This window comes from Haliotis rubra, unplaced genomic scaffold (genome assembly GCF_003918875.1).
Source record: "Haliotis rubra isolate DU_JTF1 unplaced genomic scaffold, ASM391887v1 Scf67, whole genome shotgun sequence".
NCBI lineage: Eukaryota > Metazoa > Mollusca > Gastropoda > Lepetellida > Haliotidae > Haliotis > Haliotis rubra.
This window is the reverse complement of record NW_025767379.1, coordinates 664,314-688,950: the sequence shown is the minus strand read 5'-3', so window position 1 is coordinate 688,950 and position 24,637 is coordinate 664,314. Positions and strand designations below refer to the sequence as shown.

The window sequence follows — 24,637 nt, the reverse complement described above, 5'->3', positions numbered from 1 at the left end:
TACATAAGTTCCGTTTCCTGTTGCTACGGCAGGAATAGATACTAATACCCTGTGTACTATTGTTAGTGTAATCAATACTCGAATTGTATCATAAATACTTGCTGCTGGCGACCCGAGTGTAATAAAGTTCAGTCCAGTCCGCATGATGTTTGCTTTGGTTACCTGTGTACAAGGACAGTGCCATCTACCCGTGACGAGTTACTTCCCTTTGTATAACATCGCAGGACGTGAGTAAGTGACAGCTGAAGTGAACCGCCCACGAAGCATTATGCTATACATCATGGTAAGGTCGCATTTAATTCACAGGGGCGTGGGGAAAATGAACCGGCCGGAAAGTTTGTAGGAGACAGGCATAAAGCACTGTCCACTACACAGTATCTGTTTTGAAGTCGCAGTTTTCTCAAAACCAAGTACATCAGTCTAATGAGTGAGTGAGTATGGTTTTACGCCTCTTTAAGCAATATTCCAGCAATATGGACACCAGGGGACACCAGAAATGGACTTCACACTTTGTAACCTTATGGAGTAGCGAACCTGTGTTCGTGATGTGTGTGACGAGCGAACGCTATCCCACCGCCCCACATAACTACAGCTCCCTGCTCTGTGACTATTATATACACGTGCTCTCTGTTGTTCATTTTAGCTTCTTTCAATGCCTTAAGTGTTATATGGTAGATTTCTTGAAACCGTGTACTTCGGTCAAATGAAACAGTGGTTTTAATGTGTAAACAAATCCTGTTTCAAGCAGTCACCATCTGAGAATGCACGCGTATGGAGCGAGAGGTTAAAAACATAATTACACGAAGCGTACGTAAAATCTCTGGAGGCACTGTCTCCACGCAGCCATGGTCCTCTCAGGAGAATGTACGAGGGTTGAAACTTAGAAGTTACACCTTACTGGGGTTTTCTTCATATTAGGAGATTTAATTCAAAGACGCTTCATTTTCTCAAGGAACAAAATAATGCTTGCAATTTGTTTGCGATAGAGACCTGTGGACACTCGGGGCGGAACTGATCTTAGCAAGTCAAACGTGTCGTAAGAGCTGACTAACGGGATCGAGTGGTCAGGCTCACAGATTAGGTGGACGCATACCATTGTACCTTAACTACGTAGATCGATGCTCAAGATGTCAATCACTGGATTGTCTGGTCCATACATTATTTACAGCACACTTTCATATAGCTGGAGTTTTCTCTTGCCCGATAACGATTAGAAGTAAGTTTTATGTGAAATACACTGCAGGAAGACATTAAAAAAAAACAAACACACACACACGTTGTCTCTGCTCCTTGAACCGACAAAGATATACTGAGAGAAACAAATAAAGGATCACAGGAAAATTCAAACGTTCTTTTATTATTTTCCACTTTCATCACCACAGTGGTATTCAAAGCTGGTGATGAAAACTGGAAAATATGAAAGGAACGTTTGAAATTTCCTGTGATCTTTGATTTGTTTCTCTCAGTATATAATAGAGTACACCTTCCATTGGTGAGTGAGTGAGTTTAGCGTTACGCCGCACTCACTAATATTCCAGCTATATGGCGGCGGCCTGTAAATATCGAGTCTGGACCAGAAAATCCAGTGATCAACAGCATGAACATCGATCTACGCAACTGGGATACGATGACATGTGTCAACCAAGTCAGCGAGCCTGTTCACCCGATTCCGTTAGTCGCCTCTTATACGACAAGCAAGGGTCACTGAAGATCAGTTCTTACCCGGACCTTCACGGGTCGGTTTTCGTTGAAGAGGTTTCCAGCGTGGATTAGATACCTGTGAATAAATTCAGTCCCTCTGGTCTGGAAGGCGTAGATTTAATCCCGCATCAGCGACATAAAACTGGGGATGATGCTTTGCAAGTTTGACTGTCTGGGCAAAAAACCGTCGCCCGAAGAAAACATTTGCGTGTAATACGAGTTGCATGCACTGATGGACGACAAGGTAACAAGAAGAATTTAAATACATGTATAATGAAGTGAAATTGCCAGGACAAAAAGAATCGTGCAGTGGGTATGCCGCTCGTTCTGATTGATATTGTGGGTAACAAAAAAAAAGACATTTTACTCCTCGTTTTAATGTATTCCCTCAATAATGTTAATCGAACACTAATTAAAGCGGTTCCGCTACCCGACACTGGAATATTACAAGGCTGGTCTCTTACACTGCTTCACGTCCAGTTAATGACACCATGCTCTATGCTTGTTTTGGTTTGTGTCAGTGACGTTGATTGTCAGTGTTTTCTTTCCACCAGTCGGTATGACGGCACGTTCTCATCAGTACAGGTCAAGGTCACCAATCACTCGGTGCGGCTGCCGGATCACCTCTTCCATTCATGGTTTAATGTCAGATTGTCTGAATATCCTCTTCACGTCCAACCCCGCCTCAAACGTAACTTCCGACTATAATGCATTGGGGATGGCAATATGTGACCCATAAGCATAAGATAAATTGAAAGATTTCGTAAATGTGCATTCAATTGTGTCCCTAAAATAGATCACAACCACCAATGAAAATAAATGACTTTTGAAGTCATATAACTTCAAGAGTTTGTGTATAAGTAACACCTTTTACTTCAACGCCAACGTACAGCGTCATCAGCAGTGTGGCAGGTGTAGATTCTTGGCATCTCAATACAGACTAAGGTATATCAGGTGGATGAAATGGGGCAAACGTTGCAAAAATGTTCACGTACCTACATTTCAGCTAGTTGAATTGTGCGTGAATAATTTCTCCAAGTTTAAAATACATTTTTGAGATTCTTGGAGCATTATCTCTCTGACTACTTACTAGAAACTAGTGTTTTGACCTTTTTGATGGATTTATATGTGTACTTCTGTTAGGACCCTAAATTCAAAATATTTGTGTAATCCCAGCGGCCTCGATGATACTGGGAGATACAGATCAACCCGCTAGTGATGACTGCCAATGTCCTCCACAGGACTGTGGCTGAGTCGAACTGTGAAATGTGCATAGCACATGGTACCCCTCACACCTTTAACATGTAGTAAGTACCTTACTTTCCATGCTTACTGGATCCCAAAACTATGCAATGAGGCATCCTTTATCTGGTGCCATCAGAGTGACCGGGTGTTCTGTTTGTGTGACTTGAAAACTTGAAAAGGGCATTACTGAACATCACTCTGCCATGATGTGTCTCCAGTTGAAGATGGCGTAATATGAAGAAGACGTTGTAATACTGCCATTAAGGAAAATGTTCAGGGCTCCAGATAAGGGCCGTATAGGCGTATGTACGGATATAAAACAAGCACGATACGGTAGGAAATAATTTAGAAAACGTAGCAGATACGCACCACAGCAATTGAGTACGGTCTTAGAATCATTTACAGACGTATTTATCTAAAAAAGTATTGCATTATTGTTTATTGACCTGTTTACACAAGAGTAGCAATGTTGTGGTGCTTATATGAAACGAAACACAAGATTACTGATACTCCATTAAATTCCATTCAGTACTCTAAATGTACTCTTATTGTTTTCCAGTACTCCTATATTGAAAAACTTAGCAGTACGTACTCCTGATGTTGAAACGTTATCTGGGGCCCTGCAATGTTAATAAAACACAAGATACAGTTATATATGCTCGACCACTTACCACTCAATACATTAGGGTCGCGATCTCTCATGAGAGAGTTGAGGACTTTCAGAGGAAGGAACTGGTCATGACAAAGGTTTCAGTTCTCCTGGATGCAGTGCTTCTGACCTTGGAGCAGCAAAGCTCCAGGTACTCCATCCCTACTGAGAAGCCATGTCCTTGTGAAGCAGGTCCAGCAGTTGAAGAGTTTGTAGTCATGTTCACCACTGTCATCCAGAGATTCAACACCAGCCAGTGGAAACATCTAACCTCTACTCCGCCTACAAAGAAGAATATTAGTTAAATCAGCTGGCAAGGTGGTGGCCTCCGTTTTCTGTGAATCTAAGAACTTTACCTCCTGAACGGTCATTAGTGGCTAATATTTAACTAACCTGCTTCGGTAACAGCGTATCAAGGCTAGACGTGGTGGAAAACTCATCATTGTTCCACCAGGACAATACAGCTGTACACGTAGATGTTGTCACCATGGCTGTAGTGCATGACGGAGGCGTTGAAGTCACTGAGCATTCTCTGTATTCCCCCAGATATGGCGCCGCCAGATTTCGACTTGTGTCCAAACTTGCAGAAAGCATTGGCTGTCAAGCACCATGCCAACGATCATTCCTGCTGGGGGCGTATTTTAGTGTGTGCAAATCATGAAATACTTAGAACATCTATATGATCGATCTCTTTAATAATCACTTACTTATGTATGCCTCTTCCTTATCACATCCAAAATGACATTAAAAAAGAATTTCAAATCACGGATAGTGGCTGGTTGTAGGTGATCATGTTCAGCAAGATTCACTCTGGGAGTTTTTTATGGCTTGTTGTGTTTCAAACTGAAGCACATATTTCACGTGTTTCACCGTCAGGGAAGTGACTGTCTTCAAAATATGCCAGTATTAAGCCACCTGGCTATCTGGTGGACATAATATTGCTGAGCAGTTGTCCTGGTTGGAAGACATCCGCGTTACATAACACAACTTCACGTCCTTTAAGTGTCATTTGTAATGCATATTCAGACAACTGCTGCCTTCGATCATCCAATCAGGAGTTTCTGTTTCCTGCCAAACTTCAAGCTTAAAACTTTTGGAAACCGGACTTTTTTCATATGCAGCCCCAACCTTGTGGAATTCACTCTCATACAATCTGAAAGTTTCTGATAGTATTGCCACATTCAAGTCAGGACTCAAAACATACCTGTTTTCAATGTATTATTAGGAACTCTATTTTGGACGTGTACATATTGCTGTATAAATGTGGGAGACTCTTTTTATCTGTCATTGTTGCGCCTTGAGCATATCTGCTGACGTGGAAAAGGCGCATGAAGAAATCTGCATTTTATTATTTTATTAACTGAGGGCCATTTCACAAACAGACTGAATGGTATTTGGTGCAATAAAACACGGGGGGGCTATACAGTGGTTAGTGAATTTTTCAATGTGTTTGTTTTGCGTGCAATGCGTTACTGTACGCCTTTCAGATCTTTACAATCACTCGATGACAACCTTTAACATTCTTAAACTTGCAGTAGGTTGCGAAAACTTCTCATGAAAGAACATATTTTGGGTCGGCAGAGATACTATTCTGGGGTAGCCTCGTGGTAAAGCGTTAGTTGATTATGCCGAAAGCCAGGGTTCGATTCCCCATAGGTACGATTTGTGAAGCCCATTCCTGGCGTTCTCCGCCGTGATATTGCTGGAACATTGATTAAAGCGGCGTAAAACCATACTCGGTCACCAGTCACTGCAATGTGCTCAGCCTTTAAACATCAAATAGGAAAGTCATCCGTTGCTTCGTATCCGATATAGCTTTTTCACCAAACAAAATATCACCGCGTGCTCTAATAAGAAGACATATTACGGTTTTCAAATAATGAATACATGTAACTATCATACAGCTATTGTTACGACTGAATACATCACGTAAAGACACCGCTCACGAGCCCGAACACTCTGCCGGGACGGACAATGGAAGACTGACGTCTCATACACAGGGTTACGAGAGACGTTATAGTCAGTTTCGAATAGTTACGCTTGAGTGGCAAAGGAATGTTATAGGTCACGCTACGTGGCGTTTTGGTACACTACGGAAAGCGGTCGTTCGTGACGAACTAATGTTGAGGGGAACTAAGTATAGTGTACCGAGCATAACATTTTCCTATCTTACAAACTTGTCGGGGCAAGCATGTTTTTGTATATAGAGAGAGAGACGAGCTATAAGGACATTGTTAGTGTCATTTGGTGAACAGCCTGTGTCGAATGAGTTTTAAGGAACGTTTTTTCCTTTTGTGAAAGCTATACTACAATATGAAATGGTTATGCTTCAGTGATATAATGTTGCTTATATAAGTTCAAACCGTTCACAAGGGTTCTAACCAATGAGTTTACTTGACTCTTACGCTTGAAATTACCTTTTCGGTGGGCTTGGATTTAAACATCTACATATGATTCAGATAACATGAGTATATTAGAGAGTGCATTGTGTGTGTGTGTGTGTGTGCGCGCGCGCGCGCGCGCGCGCGTGCGTGCGTGTGTGTGTGTGTGTGTGTGTGTGTGTGTGTTATAATAGATCTTGATACATAATTACTACTGTAATCTGAAGTCGTTAAACTGGCAGCGTGCATCAAACAGATACCCCTGGATTTTTCTACATAAAAAATACGGACTCGTTGTTACAATACAAACATATCATTACATTGAATACACAATGCCATTTAGAAAGTGGCTCTATGTAACATATGTTATGTTTGGGATTACACTTCCTCAGTAAGGTACAGATTCTAGTACTTTTGTTGGGTTGAACCGGGCTAATGTCATTACTTGAATTGGGAATAAACACGCACGTGTAAACACGTAAACACGTGTCATGCATGCACCAGAAAATACTGTAATTAATCCCGAGTAGACCTTTAGTCTCTAAAATTAAATCATTTTAAAATATACATTGGTTAAATTATACTTTAATATAAAATAGCAAGGAGATCAAGGAATTTTGTTTAAGTTTCGGGAATGTAGCCTTGGCGTACTAATGTAGACTTGTTGGTTTTCGGATATGTTTGTTTTAAGGTATCTGTTTGTTGTTTAACGCCACACTCAGCAATATGGCGGCGGTCTGTAAATAATCGAGTCTGGACCAGATAATCCAGTGATCAACAGCATGAGCATCGATCTAAAAATGATCCGTATTAGTGGATAATTGGGAGTGTAGCTTGAGGTGTTAAATAAAGAAATTAGAGCTATTATAATTTCGTTATATACCTCTGATTTTCCAACAGCATGTTTATCTCAATAACCGCGTTATTAAGAAATTAACAAATATACATACTATATTGGAATATATAACGTGATTATATACCTCTGAATGACTTTAATTAACCAATCACAATCCCGTATTTTCTAAAGTCATGGTGGAATGAAATTTTCTCAGTCTCTGTTCTATCCGGTGTGTACATAATGGAGGCGGACCGCCTCCGTGGTGTAGTGGTTAGAGCGTCCGCCCGGAGGCCGGAAGGTCGCGGGTTCGATCCCCGACCGCGTCATACCAAAAGTCCTTAAAATATGGCACTTGTTGGTCCCTGCCTGGCGCTCGGCATTAATGGGTACAACAAGGACTGGTAGGCACGGAGTCAGTATACTGTGTCTGAGTGGGGTATTCATGCTTCACTGCGGCATAGTATCTCAGTGAGCTAGCACTATAAAACCGGCTTAAGTCTGGGCTAGTACAAGCAGCCGCACATACACATACCCACGCATGCACGTCGTCATATGAGCGAAATATTCTCCAGCACGACGTTAAACCCAATTTCACCTCACATAATGGAGGCATGGGGAGACAAGGAAGGGGTGATACGATGACACGTAATGACCAGAGTCGCACATTGTAACCAGATCTCCAGTCTGTTAGAAGCAACACTCATGTAAACGATATGCAGTTATCATGTTTCCAGGTTGTAGCAGTTGACAGTAGACCTGTGTTCCACACAGTGAGTGTAGTTTTATCTCGTGTTAAGAAACATTCATGCAGCACCAAGACACAAGTGCTCCGAATATTGTACCTGTGTTGGGAATTGAACTCAGTCCTTCAACTTGACGAACGGACATTTACCTAATGGGCTGGGACGGTGGGTAGCCTAGTAGTTAAAGCGTTGGCTCGTCACGCCGAAGACCCGGGTTCGAATCCCCACATGGGTACAATGTGTGAAGCCCATTTCTGGTGTCCCCCGGCGTGATATTGCTAGAATATTGCTAAAAGCGGCGTATAACTAGACTCACTCACTCACCTAATTGGCTACTCACCACAGTAGACACCTTCAGGATGACCAGGACAACCTTATATGGTCAGTAAGGAAACGACGGGTGGCCAAAGGGTTGAAGTGGTCAGGGATAAGACCTGGGTTTGAATCCAAATATGGATAGAATTTGTGAGGGACATTGTGGGTGTCCCCTGAACTTAATGTGGTACAAGCCATTTAACATTAGGGATGGGACGGGTAACCCGGATACCAGGGAAGGGTGGGTAATGAGTTGGATCCGGGTACCCGTCTCAATACCCGGACCCGTTATGACCATGTGACTGATAGATTACACAATGTAATATGTTATTCTTTCATGATTAAAAAGTTGTATTGTCTTTGAAGATATAATTACAGTCACTTCTTTTGAATATAATACATGGTTACAATATTGAAGAACACGAACTTTTAGTTTCCGAGCTGAAAAATCTATTGCCATTTCTTACAAATTTGATGTCAGGAATTAACATAACGGGTATCCAGGTAGGATAATAGGGGGTGGGGTACCCGGGTAGAACATCTGGACCCGTCCCAGCCCTATTTAACATCAGTTTAACATCGGCCTGACATCATACCCACTCTATCTTAACTTAATTACACACACGGTTAGATGCCTGAAAGCCAAGTAAATATATAACTAAATTCAGTTTAGTTCGGTTGTCATTAATTTACATAACTAGAGGTTATTACTTACTGAACAATAATGTAAAGGATCGTGAGTATTTCGGGGTAGTTCTATTAAATTGGGTGCTCACTCTGTGTGCAACTATAAAAACAACAACCCGCCCAATAATATTCATTATCCCCTACCTTTTTCATTCCGTATACATCAGGTGTATGTACCTGTTCATATATTTCATGCTAAAACGACCCGTGAAGGTCCGGGTTAGAAGGAACCTTCAGTAATCCATGCTTGTCGTAAGAGGCGACCAACGGGATCGGATGGTCAGGCTGGCTGACTTGGTTGACACATGTCATCGTATCCCAATTGCGTAGATCTATGCTCATGCTGTTGATCACTGGATTGTCTGGTCCCAACTCGATTATTTACAGACCGCCGCCATATAGCTGGAATATTGCTGAGCGCGGCGTAAAACTAAACTCTCTCACTCACTCATGCTAAAACTTTCTACCTGCAGAAGAAAATATTGATGCTATGAACCATGAGCATGCGCGCCTTTCGTTCTTTCATTTCAACCCTCTTACCTCTTTAAAAACACTTCAATAACATATCTTTTGTCAAAATACATTATCTAAATTTGAATGGCTGTCGCCGGAGAAAAATGTAGTTTTAATGGTGCTTTTTATTTCAGAAAAAAAGATCCCGTTCGTGAATGGTTTAAGCTTCAACGCCATTCACATTCAATAATGTTTTGCAAAAGTTTTTATTAAATGGCTAAAAACAGCAGGAAGTAACAAGGTGTATCGAATCACGTGTTAAAATCATAAATCCGGAAAATCATAACAGTTTTACAACATTCGACTCCTTGGGAAAGGTCGCATATCGTTCTTCTTATCCATCTGTGCCATTGTCCCCGAGCCATTAATACACCTGTTAATATTTCCACCTGTGTAAGTGTACACCGCATTCCTGAACACGTCCAGCCTTTGAATCGGCGACACATTGTGAAACGGATTATGTGGAGGGGAGCATCCCAAGTCAGGCTGATCACGTGACCCTGCGACTGTTTGTGTGTGAGAGTCGTGTACGAGAAGACAGGATTGTTTTCGTCCGTCGTGTGGACACATGGCTTGACGAGGACCACGATCGTTACTGTGGAGAATATTTCAAGTATGGCACGGTTTACATGCCACCTTGTTAGAGGTAAGGCCATTTTCATGTCTTGCGTGCCCTGGCGAAATTACCGGTTTGTGTTGGAGAGGGCTGGACCCGCAATGAACTGACCCACCCGTCGTCCATGTACTGTCAGCTGAGCTTGTAGTTATCCTTGTGTGAAGCTAAACTTTGACGTAATCGAAGTGATATGTTATTGAAATATACTCTGCATGAAAGAATATTGACATTAAACAGTTGACATACACAGACTTGATAAGAACCTCACCTGTCTCAACGTCCCAGATTGACCCGTCGTCTTCCAACTTACAAACATATTTTGGTGTCAAATACACTTACGATACATTTTGTACATGTTTTGTACAAGAAACACGCCATACCCTGCCCTACTGACCTGCGAATTAATTAATTCTCGTATGCACCCGTAAATCTGACAGTGCCTGTTTGACTATCAAAGTTACCCACGAAGTCACCTGTTGTCATTCCCGATGACACGAGTAAATATGGCAACTCAATACTCAAATATATCTCCAGGTGATTAAACGATATTAACAGTCCACCTTCAAGTCCACACATAACATCCAGACGTGATAAGAATGTTTATGAGGCCCCTAAGTTTGATGTTTACATAACACAGATATTCCTGTCACCAAACAATTACATGCAACTATTCAACTATGTGAAACATTGTTATAAAGTCATGGCCAATGCTAGAATTACATATACCTCAAACTATCTAAAATGGCCAGTTGTATGTAACAGAACGAGAATGACTTAATCAGTCAGGTATGTTACGGGTTTTGTTGTTCGAGACGCTGTGGTTAACGTTGAAAGGAGTGGTGTATTCATTCACCAACTGTGTCATGAGCTGTTTGTGACCGAATTGCTCTGTAGTAAAACTGGGTTGTACGAGGGGGAGCATTGCTCGAGGCAGAGTTTAATCTTTTACCCCTATATTGAAATCCCCTACTCAAATTTGGTTTAGGGATAACAATAGCCACAGATTATCCTAATCCCTTCTGACGAGAAAGGAAGATTGTCAGTGTTTCCCTTTGAAACCATGTATTGTCATGGAGGGTTATACAGCATTCAAGAGCCCTCTCAGTTTGTTATTAGATTATTTCTGTTTTTCATCAAAATTTGTTGTGAAGTTGAAGTTGGGGGCCTTCACCTTTTTGTCCAAATTTATATGTGACTTTGAAACTTTGTATTGAACTGTTTCCAATACCAATAAAACTAATGTCCCAGTTAATGAACTAACTCCTCTCCTTAATGCATGCTCAAAGGACTGCATTATTGTTAGAGGGCCAGTGTGCACTCATGTTTTCATTGTCAGCTCAAAAGGAGTATGTACCTCAACCTCTCTGGATGTAGAAGATTAACAGTGACATTAGAGTACCATTCTGCCTGGTACCCATTCAATACTGGTTTAACAGAGACATATCTAAAACAAAGCCACTTGCCTAAGGAGAAGCTTCATGTAATATTCTTCAGTGGGGGGCAGGACTGAAACCCTTCAGACTTACAGGAGTAAGCTTGTCAAAGCTGGTTTCTTTTACAATTTTAGACCATTTCTGTTAAACAGTGTTAAAATCAAGAATTAAACCATATGAAAAGACACTGTCAGTTTACACTTGTAAATGTAATGGTTGTTTTCTCTGATTCACAATAAATTGATTGTATAACATGTAATGGTTGTTTCTCTGATTCACAATTAATTAATTGTATAACATGTAATGGTTGTTTTCTCTGATTCACAATTAATTAATTGTATAACTTTTTTCTTTCTTTTTTTCACACAAAAATAGCATTATTCCCTTTACAAACTATCTTGTTTGTGGAATTCTGTAGTTGGACTGCTATCACACTGTGATTCTATATCCAGTATTTGAGTATATGCAGTACTTACAGAACAAAGAACAAACTCTAGGCCAATGTGTACTAGATTATAACAAGCTGGAAATATGAACAATATATCACATATGGAAGATATGACAGTGTTTGTCACATAGCATCAAATGTTATGTTTGTGTTGGGAGACTGGACATAAACACCAGGAGTTGCTGTACAACAGTGTACAACATTGTCAGCTTGACACTTCCCTGTGGTATAATCTGTTGTATATAGAAGTAGAGTATTTCATAACCTTCATATATGTTAAACAATATTAAAAATATATTTACACAATTTCTTTTTTTTTTTCTCCCCCCCATGGTTACAAAGTCAATAACAAGGGTATATGGTAGCAACAAGCACAGAAAAGGTGAAGATACATTGCTGTAGAGATGTAATAATAATTAGTTGCTGAATATTGGGATGAGCGAATTCCATTTAAGATTCACACAAATTATCATGGTTGATAATATATTGAACTTAACTTACATAACAGAACAGTTGAAAACCTACATATTTCTTTGAAAGACTTTTGTTGGATCTTAATAATGGAGAATGTTTCCTGCATATGTACATTTTAGGTAAGGATGGGGTTAGTTATGGATGACTATTTCAAGAATGTATTGTATAGGGGAGGCCCTGTAGAAACATGGTGCAAAATAGAATATTTATGTGGCACTGTGATAGGAACATAGTTTTTGAGGTAAATACGTGTTGATAATACTGGTAGCAAAGCAATTTCCTAAGATATTATTTTAAAGATTTTGTATCTTATATTTGTATTTTCAATCTTGTATGCAATGTACAGTGTTTCATAAAACTGCAATAAAAGGTGAAGAGTAGCGGCTGAGGACTAGATAAACTCCCTAAAGCAGGGGTGGAAATAACTTTAAAATTGCTAGTGTACTCCGGTACAGTGGCACATGAAAAATCACTCAACCTGATAATTTTTCCACTATACCGGCCGTTTTCTTGTTGATTTTTAAAATAAACAACATAATTAATATTGGAAAGTCAACTGGACACCGGTACAGTGTGATATGCAAATTTGCTTGCCCAACAGAAGAAAAAACTGGACTCGGGCGTCGGGGGAATGGGTTATTTCCACCCCTGCTAAAGTAACATATATTTTCCTGAAAGTTACTTAGAAGTGACACGCAAAAGGGGAGAATTCATGGATTTCAGCTTCTTTATTATGAGGAACACGAGGGTTAGAGTTTATTCTTACATCTTCATCAGTTGAATGAAGTCATTAGTTGAATGAAGTCATCAGGTGAATGAAGTAGTAAGAATATACGGTACTCTGAAACGTCATGTTCGTCATAATAAAGAAGTTGACATTCTAACTATTAATATTTTTTTTTTTGTCCTTTGTTTTGGTTTATGGCAGATTGAGAAATAAACAAAATGTAAACAGAATTATTTGGAGGAATCTATTTCTTTTACTACGATAAAATGTAGGCTTGGCTCATCCATAAAGAAATAAGTAAGTATGGCTCAATTTGGACCCACATAGACAGATCACTTCATTAGCACAAGCTGTGAATGGCCTCTGGACAGTCCATAGTTTGATATATTGGGATCAAGCTGCCGAGGATGTACATTTACTGAAATGTTTTTAAATTATGCCTTGTTTGAAGTAATTATACAAATTTGCCAAGCAACATAAATGTGTTCTTTGTACATTGTAGCTTTTTATTTTTGTCTGAGCTGTGGGGTCAATGGACACTGTCATGAACGTGACATGCCTTAATTTCACAACTAAGTGTCTCTTTAATCTGCGTGGACATATCTGCTAAGGACTCTCTGCCCAGGTGGTCATGATGGACTTGACCAGATAGTAGCCAGAGGTTGGGCTCATAAATCCAGGGAAGGGCGCCCTGTCCAGGTCATTTGCTCAGGGCAATCTGTCCAACTCCAATGACCAGTCTCAATTAGTACTGATGTGTTTGGTTGTGAGTGTGATATATCTGTGATAAGATATCTAGGTGATATATGGGAGATAGGCTTGTGTGGGGTTCGGGAACACGGAGATTTCTGGTGTTTGAGCATCAGCTAAAGATACTTGGGTCCTGTCATAGATGTAACTAAATTTGCAGACTTCAAAATTACCAGGTTTGCAATACATCGGATACATTATCTAGTGCTGGGAATTGGTTAAAATCTCATAAATGATGTTTGGTTCATTACAACCGATCAATCATCGAAAATAATTGGTTAGCGTCATTTATTTTTGTTAATGGACAAACAAATAAAGCAAAAAACATGTAGTTCTTTGTTTTTTTTGCAAACTGGGCAAAATGCATTTGCAAATTTCACATCTTTAAAGGATGACTAGTATGTTGGGAGCATTAATTTCTTGGAATCTTTAAGATAAATTCAATCATGACTTGGAATGAGCTTGTAGTGCTCATGAAATGTAACAGACAAAACCAACCTTGTGAAAAATATTGTTAACGCAAACAAGTGTTCCAGAATTGTTTGTGTTCGATTATGAGAAAACATGATCGTTTGCTTGGTCGTTCTGTCACTGCGACCAATCATCGATTATTTCAATTAATCGGACCACCACTAACATTATCTATATCAATAGTTATATTGGTGTAACAAAGATGTTCCACAACACTGCACAAAGTTTCTGGTATTTCTTAAGATGAGTTGACCTCATTCACAACCCCTCACCCCATCCCAACTGTTGCCCACCCTCACCCCATCCCAACCTAACTGTTGCCCACCCTCAACCTATCCCAACTGTTGCCCACCCTCACCGCATCCCAACTGTTGCCCACCCTCACCCCATCCCCAACTGTTGCCCACCCTCACCCCATCCCAACTGTTGCCCACCCTCACCCCATCCCAACTGTTGCCAACCCTCACCCCCCATCCCAACTGTTGCCCACCCTCACCCCATCCCAACTGTTGCCCACCCTCACCCCATCCCAACTGTTGCCCACCCTCACCCTATCCCAACCTGCCAACCCTCACCCCATTACAACTGTTGCCCCCCTCACCCCATGTTGCCAACCCTCACCCCATCCCCACCCACCGCCCCATCCCAACTGTTGCCCACCCTCACCCCATCCCAACTGTTGACCACCCTCACCCCATCCCAACTGTTGCCCACCCTCACCCAATCCCAACTGTTGCCCACCATCACCCCATCCCAACTGTTGCTCATCCTAATTGGTGACAACTCCAGTCCTGATTCCATTGTAACCAACACCCATCCCTACCCCCACACCCAACCCCATCCCAGCTAAATCCCACCCTCACTAGTCACAACCTCCAACTCCATCCCCTGTTACCATGGTTACCTACCCCACAATTCCCCATCCTTAAACGACAACCAATCAATCATACCTTCCCAATCCTCCCACCCCAGCACCCCCCTGTTGCCATGTTTACGCTGTATGTGAATGAGTTGTAGTAAGTCTGCAGACTCCACCTTGCTGGGGGACATGACCCTCTTGTCTCTGCCCTTGATACAGGGAGCCAGGCCCCCATTAGCTGAAGTAGGAGGCATTGTGAGTATCAGGAACCGGCCAGAGCATATGGTCCTTCAGGGAGTTTTCAGATAAACACTGATAAATGGGGACTACAGATCACTTACACATTAACTTATTGTCAGGAAACTCTGCCGATTTACTCATCTTAGCACAGCACACAAACAGATACACATTTGAAGTCACCTGAAACAGTGCTTTAAGTAGAATGATATAAATATACTGTTGACTCCTTGATTTAAAAACAGCCAATATACTGTCTTTATTGAGGATGGTATAATATCTATATGGGGCGTTGTCTAGCCTAGTGGTTAAAGCGGTCGCTCATCACGCCATAGGCCCGAGTTCAATTCCCAACATTGTGTGAAGCCCATTTCGAGTGTCCCCTGCCATGATATTGCTTAAATATTGCTCAAATATTGCGGCGTAAAACCATACTCACTCACTCACTCACTCACTAATATGTGTCAACATTTAATGGCTCAAAAAACTGTCTGAAGCACTGGCATAGGGAAAATACAGGTGATTAAATGGCATAGGGAAAATACAGGTGATTAGATGGCATAGGGAAAATACAGGTGATTAGATGGCATAGGGAAAATACAGGTGATTAGATGGCATAGGGAAAATACAGGTAATTAGATAACACTCCTAACTGAAGTATCAGTTCATTTTACTGCTGCTTAATGATGCCCCATGCATTTCCATCTGGTGTTTTTGACTAGTCAGTAACTTGTGAAAACCCTCGGCTTTGTCAAGTAAATGTCTTTTAAATAATAAAGTAAATATAAGTCTTTTTTTCTGCGAACAAACGTATGGGCATTCCAGTAGTAGTATAGGCCCCCAGACACCCATGCTTGTCATCATAACAGGTGAATACGCGGAACATGGATTAAGTGTTTAGGCTCAGCGACATGGTTGGTCATGTGTCATTGTACCTTTGTACACTATAACAGTCACTGGATTGTCTGGTCCAGGCCTGATGGATTACAAGCAATGGTTATGTAGCTGGAATCTTCCTAAGTGTGGCGTTAAATACAACCACATACAGGTAGGGCTGGGACGATTCACCGATGCATCGATACAAAACGATACACAACTTTTTTTTCAATACAGTATTATCTTGTAAATGTTACAGTACTTATTTAGAGCATAATACGCAAGTATGATGGAGTTACTTGTTTGTTTATTACAATAGTGTTATTGTTAAACGCAAATACATTGAAATAAGTCATTTTAAATCTTGATACCGTGTCATTCTTTCAAGGTGTATATATCGTGATACGTATCGTATCGCAGGTAAAATATCGCGATATGTATCATATCGTGACATAGTGTATCGTCCCAGCCCTATATACAGTTCCAAAAGGAAAAGTAGATTGTGTTGGAATAAACATGTATAATAGAAAAATTCAGTGATGTGCTATAATTTGGAGCTTGTGAAGGCTGGTGAAAAAACAATATCCGACTTTAGACTTAGGCGTGACTAATAGCTAAGTGTTACAGGAATGGACACACACCTTAGTCGCCGTTAGTAGACGAGTAACAATCTTGACAAGTTATGCTGTTCCCAAAATCTAGTTACTCACATAACCACCTATATGAGCTGGGGACTGGTGGAATTTGACCAATGGGTTCGGCCCCGTATTAGCGCACACTGGATGTCGCATGTGAAAGTGGAGTTGTTAATTTTGCAGCTGCCATCCTGGACACATTCCGCAATGTTCAGTGAAATAGAAGACTGACCAAGTGACATGTATACTATATAATGTTCAGTTGTCATGTCCCCAGTATTCCACCTGGAACTATTACCTGCTAACTAGGTAGTGGGATAGGCGTGACAATGGTAAACCAACACCTTGCTTGTAATTTCATGTAAGGAGATATGACTGTAGCCCTTGTTGGAATGTGTTAAACACTGACAGCTGATACAAGGCTTTCAATATGTCTGATGTCTTCGTATTCAAATTACAAAATTTCCATTGTTTGTAAATTTTCAGAAATGCATTTTTTTATTACAAATTACTGAATGATGAGATTAATGAAGAAATTTAGAATCAGCTTGATTTTAAGTTTAGGAAAAACTCAAGTGTTTGTTGTTAGAGCTTGTCTCACTACATTTTGATTCAAATATACTGGACAAAAATAGTTAGGGATAAATGTAAATTTTGAAATTATGAATAATGATCTATTTGTTCAATGACACACTGATAAAATCATAAAAATACCAATATCCCTAACTTATTTTGTCCAGTATATTAAAAGCAAAGTACAAGAACCCCTGGGAGACCGTTGTCTTCTGAAAACTGAAACTGTTATATTTTGTCAACAATTGATAATAAACGCTTGTGTAGTCTTTAGCTTGGTTTAGATCAATCAATCAATCGTCTAGACATGTGATGTCAATGAGTAGATCGTCATGTTGCCTCACCGTGGGTTACATGATATGATGTGTATCATGGCCGGGGTACTTTCTTGCTTGGACAACAGATGATTTAGCCTGCATAGCTTTGGGTCTGGCTGGAGGGGATCATGGAATTTCATGTCTTTGTTCCAGAAAAACAAATTAGATGATAACATGTTTGCAGGTTTAATCCCCAAATATATGGTCTGGACATTCTATGAATTTTTCAGTAGAAAGTGACAGACTAAACAACTCTACCAGAGTGTTTGGCTAAGTAATCTTAAAGCAAAGGTCGTTGTAAGTCTATGTTTAATTAACGGTCACATGCAACCAAAAAATCAAACATAATTAAAACACAATTATCATTTATTCATGACATATAATATACATTGCTGGTTATGAAAAAACATATAAACAAAACTATAAGCATACAATTGCAAAATCAAAAGTGCAATATTTTGTGCTTGGGTTTACTTCCCTCGAAACGAAGCAGCCGGGATACCAAACTTAGTCAGAGCGGGTGGGTGTGCACTCAAGTGTAACGAAGATTTTCATTGGCTGGTTCATTTGCCGATGCCCTCACGGCTCATTGTGTGTGTGTGTATACAGAGATGTTGGGTTTTGTAAATACATGCTCATTTTTGGTTTTTACATTTTACGTTTTTACATCATCGCGTTACTTTTCAACTTTATAAGTTGAATTTGCATTTTGATGATTTGTATCTGTAAGTCCATAATTGAAGTGAGTTTCCTAAGATTTTAACATGTTTTCAGGCCCTGACAACTTCTAAGATATGTTCCATCGGTAAGTGTTTCAAACACTAAAACAGTAGTGACAAAATCGATTATGAGAAAATTGGACGAGTGTTTGGTCACTGGGACCAATTTTCGATTATTTCAATTAATCAGAACACCACTAGTGTTTGTTTGGGCTTGACATCACATTGTAACATCACAACACTATGAATAAGATACCTTACGTTAAACTCATTTTGTCCAATGAGAATCCAGAATTCTTCAGTGTCATGGAAGTATTGTACCCTACCTGAACATCCGAAACAAGTGCGATGATGGTAGTGGTGTTCCGATTAATTGAAATAATCGAAGATAGGTCGCAGTGGCCAAACGACCAAGCAATCGGTCACATTTTCTCATAATCGAACACAAACGATTTTAGAACCGCTGTAATAGAGTTTGAAATACTTGATGATAGAACATATCTAGGGCGTTGTCAGGGCCTGAAAACGTGTTTATTTCTAGGAAAACTCACTTCACATTCTGAAAAGTCATGACTGAATATTTCTGGAAGAATCTTGGAAGTTTATGTTACACTGGAACTGAATCATTTTACACTGGATGTGAAATTTGCAAATGTAATTTGTGCCGTTTCAAAAAACAACACCAGAGAACCAAATGTTTTTTCTTTATACTTATCTGCAACTACAGCCTGAATTGGAAAATCTAAAAAATGACGCGAACCAATTTTTTTCGATGATTGGTCGTTGGTATTGAACCAATCATCAATTGTGAGATTTCAACCAATTCCCAACACTAGATGATGGTGATATTCACACGACCATATTAGGTTCCAGATCCGATCCAGAGGTATTAACAATAATGTATAATGTATGACAATACCTGTCAAGATTCAAACCAAGTAGGATTATTGGGGACTGCTAAATGTAGGTAGGGTTTCAGTGTTACATATCGGTGATAAGGCTTACAAGACTAGACTGCTGCTGATGGCTGCTTGTGATAGTCAGTGTGAAGCACACCTAATGGAGCTGATAAAATTCCTTCACATTAACTCAATACCTGTGGGAATGACCATGGAACGTTGTATGACAGGAAGACAAGCTTTTGTTTCATATTATGAATGTTTTAGATGTGGTTTATCTTCGGTTGGACCAAGAATCCCATGTCAAATGCCTTGATAAGACTTCTTTGAAGTTTGATTTTAACAGAGCGATTGAAATAAAATCCAGAGAGAAAAATGAAAAATTGGTTATAAACAGTGTGTTGTATGAAGATGTGTTAAAATTATACTGTCAAATGGTAGCTAAATTGATGCAATACCTTTTAGTGGCCTTAAGAATCCAAAGGATCCATGAATTTGCTTGATGAGGCACCAAGATGAGAGGAACATTGTGTTGGACATGTTGAAAGAACAAAGACTTTGAAATCCATAAGTCAATCTTGCATTCAGTTTTAAAAGAAATGAGAATGTTTATAGTGTTCCTAATCCCTTACATTTTGTGATTCCAATTTCTGCAGTGCAGATAACACGAAGGTGATAAAACATTTTCTCACAGGACTTTGTCATTCAGTTGTATGTAAGTTTTAAATCAACTCATCATCGTAGATACAGAGAACAATGGTACAGAGACATTGTAATTTAGATAACCAATCATGATTAGACTAGATGCCTAATGTGGCTGAGTTTGTGGGTTAGAATTGGTCTGAGCAAAACCCATGCTCGTTGTAAGAGGCGACTGATATGATCGGTGGTCAGGTTCGATGACTTGGTTGACACGTCATCATATCCTGATTGCATGATCGATACTCAAGATGACAGTCACTGGTTTGTTCGGTTGATTATTTACAGGCAACCATCTAAGCTTGAACATTGCAGTAGATGTCCAACAACTAGCAAACAAAAGAATAAATTTTGAGTTACAGTGGAAGCCCTCTAAATCAGCAGCCCTCCAATCCGGCATGCTCTTAATATCGGCACTAGAATTTCGTCCCGACAGAAGATAGTTAATTGCTAGGATCATTCTCTAAATCGGCACGCCCTCTATACCGACATTTTTTGTCAGTCCCAACGAGTGCCGGTTTAGAGGGCTTCCACTGTAGTTATTTTCAGAGTGATGTTTTATTGACCTCGGTGAGACTTGCTCAGCTTAAGATTAGTCCAAGTCTGGTGTTCCTTAGAGAGTGGATTATGACAGTGTCAAATATATCAAACCTTTCATCTGTGTGCACCCTCTAATCTTGCCGTCCTTTCAAGTCTGGCCACTATCTAGTCAAGTTTGTTGACAGGTTTATTGAATACACATCTAGCATGAAGCACCATAGCGAAGTTGTACACCAAACATACTGGTGTCGAAGCGTGATCTGTCCAGCAGGTTGGTTACATTCAATTGTTTTGTCCCTGTGGGATTTCACAATTGAATATTAAATCCACCAATTTGTCACTGTTGAGAAAATCTACAGAATTTTGACATGACAACCTTTGGTATCAGAAGGAAAAATTTGTATTGGCCTTTAGATGTTCAGTACAATAATGTTAATGTGAGGAGATTCTGAAAAGAGAGATCAAACCTTCCTTAACAAGATCATATTTTAATCATGCTTGAAATTGTAATTTGGCCGTGATTTCAGTACTACATACAAAGTCACATATACACTCATGGAAGCAAATAAGGGAACACATGAATGTACAAGTGTTCCTTTATTCACAAGGTATGTATTCCACTGTGGGTGAAATTCTGGAAATAAATAAAGGAACATTTGTACTTTGTTTTCCCTTATTCATTTCTATGAGTATTTGTGCTTGTGTTATTGATGCCTACGTTCAATCTTAAGAGACAAATGTTTCCTTTACAAAGTGTTATCTGAACCAGGGGTACATCTGTTGTTTTCTGAAACTGCCATGTTTGAAAGCATTTTTATGCAAAACAAGAACAAAAGGTTACTATTGTAAGGAAAGGATGATAAAACAGGCCTCCCACTCTCACAATTTCAGGCAGAAATTAGGAGATTCTTCTAAAATCTTCAGCAACATCTACTCTGGATGCTGCTGTGGATCTGGCCGAGATCTGGCCAGGTTCTAATGGTTATTGCCACCACTGTATTGATGTGTTCATGACTTACCAAGCAGTATTCAGTCAAATTGCTGAAAGAGTGAACTTTTCAGAACATCAGTGACAAATAAGTGTGGTTGATTTATTGGAAAGCATTAATTTTAACAGAAATCTTGGCAACAAGAGATGTCTTCTTTCAATATGGCGCTTGGCCCAATCTGAAAGCCTGCGTTGTACAGTCCTATGGTTATGGGTTCAGTACCTGGGCTCGTTACCATCTTAATCTGTCACCACTGGGTCAATGTGCTCGCTCACATACTGGTTGATGACTAAGTTTAGACTAAGGTTTAGTCTCTGAATATGTATAATGTTGATAGAAACAAAAGGAGTCCCAGCGAGATGGGAGATTTAGAACAGGAGGAAATCTAGACTTGTTTCATTTGGGGCTTTAGCATATTGCAAAAAGGGCTGGGAGGAAGGGGAAATTATGTGGTTCAGGGACTGTAAAACAGACTAGACGAAAGTGTGTAAGTCTTTGGCCTTTCCTTACACATTAAGTTGATGTGTTATTACATGTACTGCTCAAAGAATTGTTACCAACTCACTCACTCTAACATTGCTGAAGATTTCTTTCTGGTCAGGGTAGCCTAGTGGTTAAATCGTTCGCTTGTCATGCCAAAGGCCCGGGTTCGATATCCCACATGGGTACAATGTGTGAAGCCCATTTCCGGTGTCCCCTGCCGGGATATTGCTGGAATATTGCTACAAGTGGTGTAAAACTAAACTCACTCACTCACTTTGTCTGGTCCGAGACTTCAGTTATTAGAATATGCTTGTCTGCTGGCATGATTTAAAATCTCCGCTCAACTCGGTTAGTCACGAGAGTGAGCTATTCATGTTAGATCCATTGCCTATTCTTTCTATTTTCTTTTAAAGATAAATGTTATCAATTTCAAGTTTAAGGTGAAACTGTAGTGTGTGAACATGTTGATTGATTGCAAGGCCTCTGTAGTAGAAGGTGAATTTGTCATGGCTAAGAAGATTGTGTAGTGGAAATAAGGTTGTCATTATAACCCATTTCCCTTTGAATGGCTCTGTTTTTAAAATGTCTTTTCTGTTTAATCTAACCCAGAAATGGTAAAGATACTCTTAATAAGGACCAGCAGAGGTCCTATAGATATAAGGGTGGTAGGGTAGTCTAGAGGTTAAAGCGTTTGTTCATCACACCGAGAACCTGGGTTCGATTCCCCACATGGGTACAATGTGTCAAACCCATTTCTGGTGTCCCCTGCTGTGATATTGCAATATTGCTAAAAGCAGAGTAAAACTCACTCACTCACCTATAGATATCTGTCGCTGGTCATGTAGCTTGATTCATTGAAGTCATGAAGTCAGGAGACATATTCATGGAGCTAGGTCCATGTTGATGCATACTGTTCCAGCTAATGTGGCTGATTGGTCATACCAGTAATGTCTGGTAGAAGAAGACAGCTAGTGTTGTCTCTTGCAATTGAATACAGTTGTGAGTGTGACTTGAGAAACTCTCTTGTTGTCAGCATGATTAACACTGTCAGGTACCCATCTACTACTGATTTAGTGTTTGCAACAAATATCAGTGAAACATTCCAAATTGGTGTCGTACATTTCCTGAAGTCATACTGTTGTCATTATAACAAATGCTACTGGTTTGTAAATCTGGGCTACATTTAACTGATAATTGGACCAATACAGAAGAAGTTGCTTTAATGAATAATTTAATTTTATAATTGCATTGAATGCAGTGTCAAAATACTTAGTAATTCTGGGAAAATACATTTTGAACAAAATAACAAATCTTCCCAGTTTGCCCACCAAGGGCATGTAGTTTGGTAATAGTGAAGTTTACAATCTCAGAACAATTTCAGAACAATCTCAGAACACCTGGTAGATTTAATGACACAGTTAACGTAAATAAATGTAAGATATGTTAATATTTTTCAGTTGAAATACCTTGTGGGAATGTTGATACGATTGTATACTATTCACCTCATGGTGGAGTGACATGAGCCGGGTTTGAAGATGGTTCACTGTGTGTTGTCTTGTTTACAAAGTTATATTCCTGAGGGCACACATTTTTAGAAGTGCCCTGTTGTACACTTAACAATATCAATAGGATGTTAGCCACTGCAACACAGTGAGGACATCCCATCCTGGTCATGTAACAACGACCATTAGGCTACTTTCACTGACCAGTCAGATGTCTACCAATAAGTCCACATTAGCCAATTAGAAAGCATCTTTCTTATTTCAAACTGGTTACTTCCATTCCCAACTATTCTTTGAAAAATATTGGTTCAAAATTTGAAAACTGAATGATAATAAATTTATGGAATATCTAACATGAGTCAGCAGTTGTTTGGCAGTACTTCCCTATGGAAAGTCCCTTTCATTTCCAACCTTTGGTACCGCCTCCGTGGTGTAGTGGTTAGAGCGTCCGCCCAGAGAGCGGAAGGTCGCGGGTTCGATCCCCGACCGCGTCATACCAAAAGACGTTAAAATATGGTACTTGTTGATCCCTGCCTGACGCCCGGCATCAATGGGTACAACAAGGACTGGTCGGCTCGGAGTCAGTATAATGTGTCTGGAGTGGGGTATTCATGCTTCACTGCGGCATGGTATCTCAGTGGGCTAGCACTATAAAACCAGGTTAAGTCTGGGCTAGTACAAGCAGCCGCACATACACATACACACACATGCACGTCGTTATATGAGCGAAATATTCTCAAGCACGACGTTAAACCCAATTTCACCTCACCTCAAACCTTTGGTGATGATTTCAATGAAATCAGTTGTACATCCTGTAACACTTATCCTCAGCACTTCATGTTTTTCTTGATTGCATTATTAGAAAACACAACTCAACTGTCACTTTTTGATGTGGTAAGTGATGTTCTGATTGGTCAGATGAAAGGTTGTTCTGTGTTCTGACATGATCGGTTCCCAATTGCGCAGATCGATGCTCATGCTGTTGATCACTGGATTGTCTAATCCAAACTCGGTTATTTACAGACCGCCGCCATATAGCTGCAATATTGCTGAGTGCGGCGTAAAACTAAACTCACTCACTCACTCACTCTGTGTTCTGACATGATCTGAAGAAGCATGTCCTCAGATCTATGTTTACTATTAGCAAGTACTAAGATCTGAATTTATATTATAGATTGTAGATCTGAAGTAAACATTTTTCAGTCATTGATTTAAGTTACTAATCAACTAGAAGTAATCCATATTATCCAGTCTTTGGCCTCACTTCATCAAGATTGACAGGGAAAAGGTTAGTTATGTATGAGTTCAATTCAGATGT

General features: G+C 39.9%; 1 long non-coding RNA gene across 1 annotated transcript; it reads right to left on the bottom strand.

Annotated features, from left to right (window-relative positions):
• Positions 1-12,293: 12,293 nt before the first annotated feature.
• Positions 12,294-20,335, bottom strand: LOC124257660. The gene is made up of 3 exons (XR_006893321.1): positions 20,166-20,335; positions 19,122-19,126; positions 12,294-12,304 (listed from the first exon to the last, which is right to left on the bottom strand). It is a non-coding gene; the product is annotated as an uncharacterized LOC124257660 (long non-coding RNA).
• Positions 20,336-24,637: the final 4,302 nt, after the last annotated feature.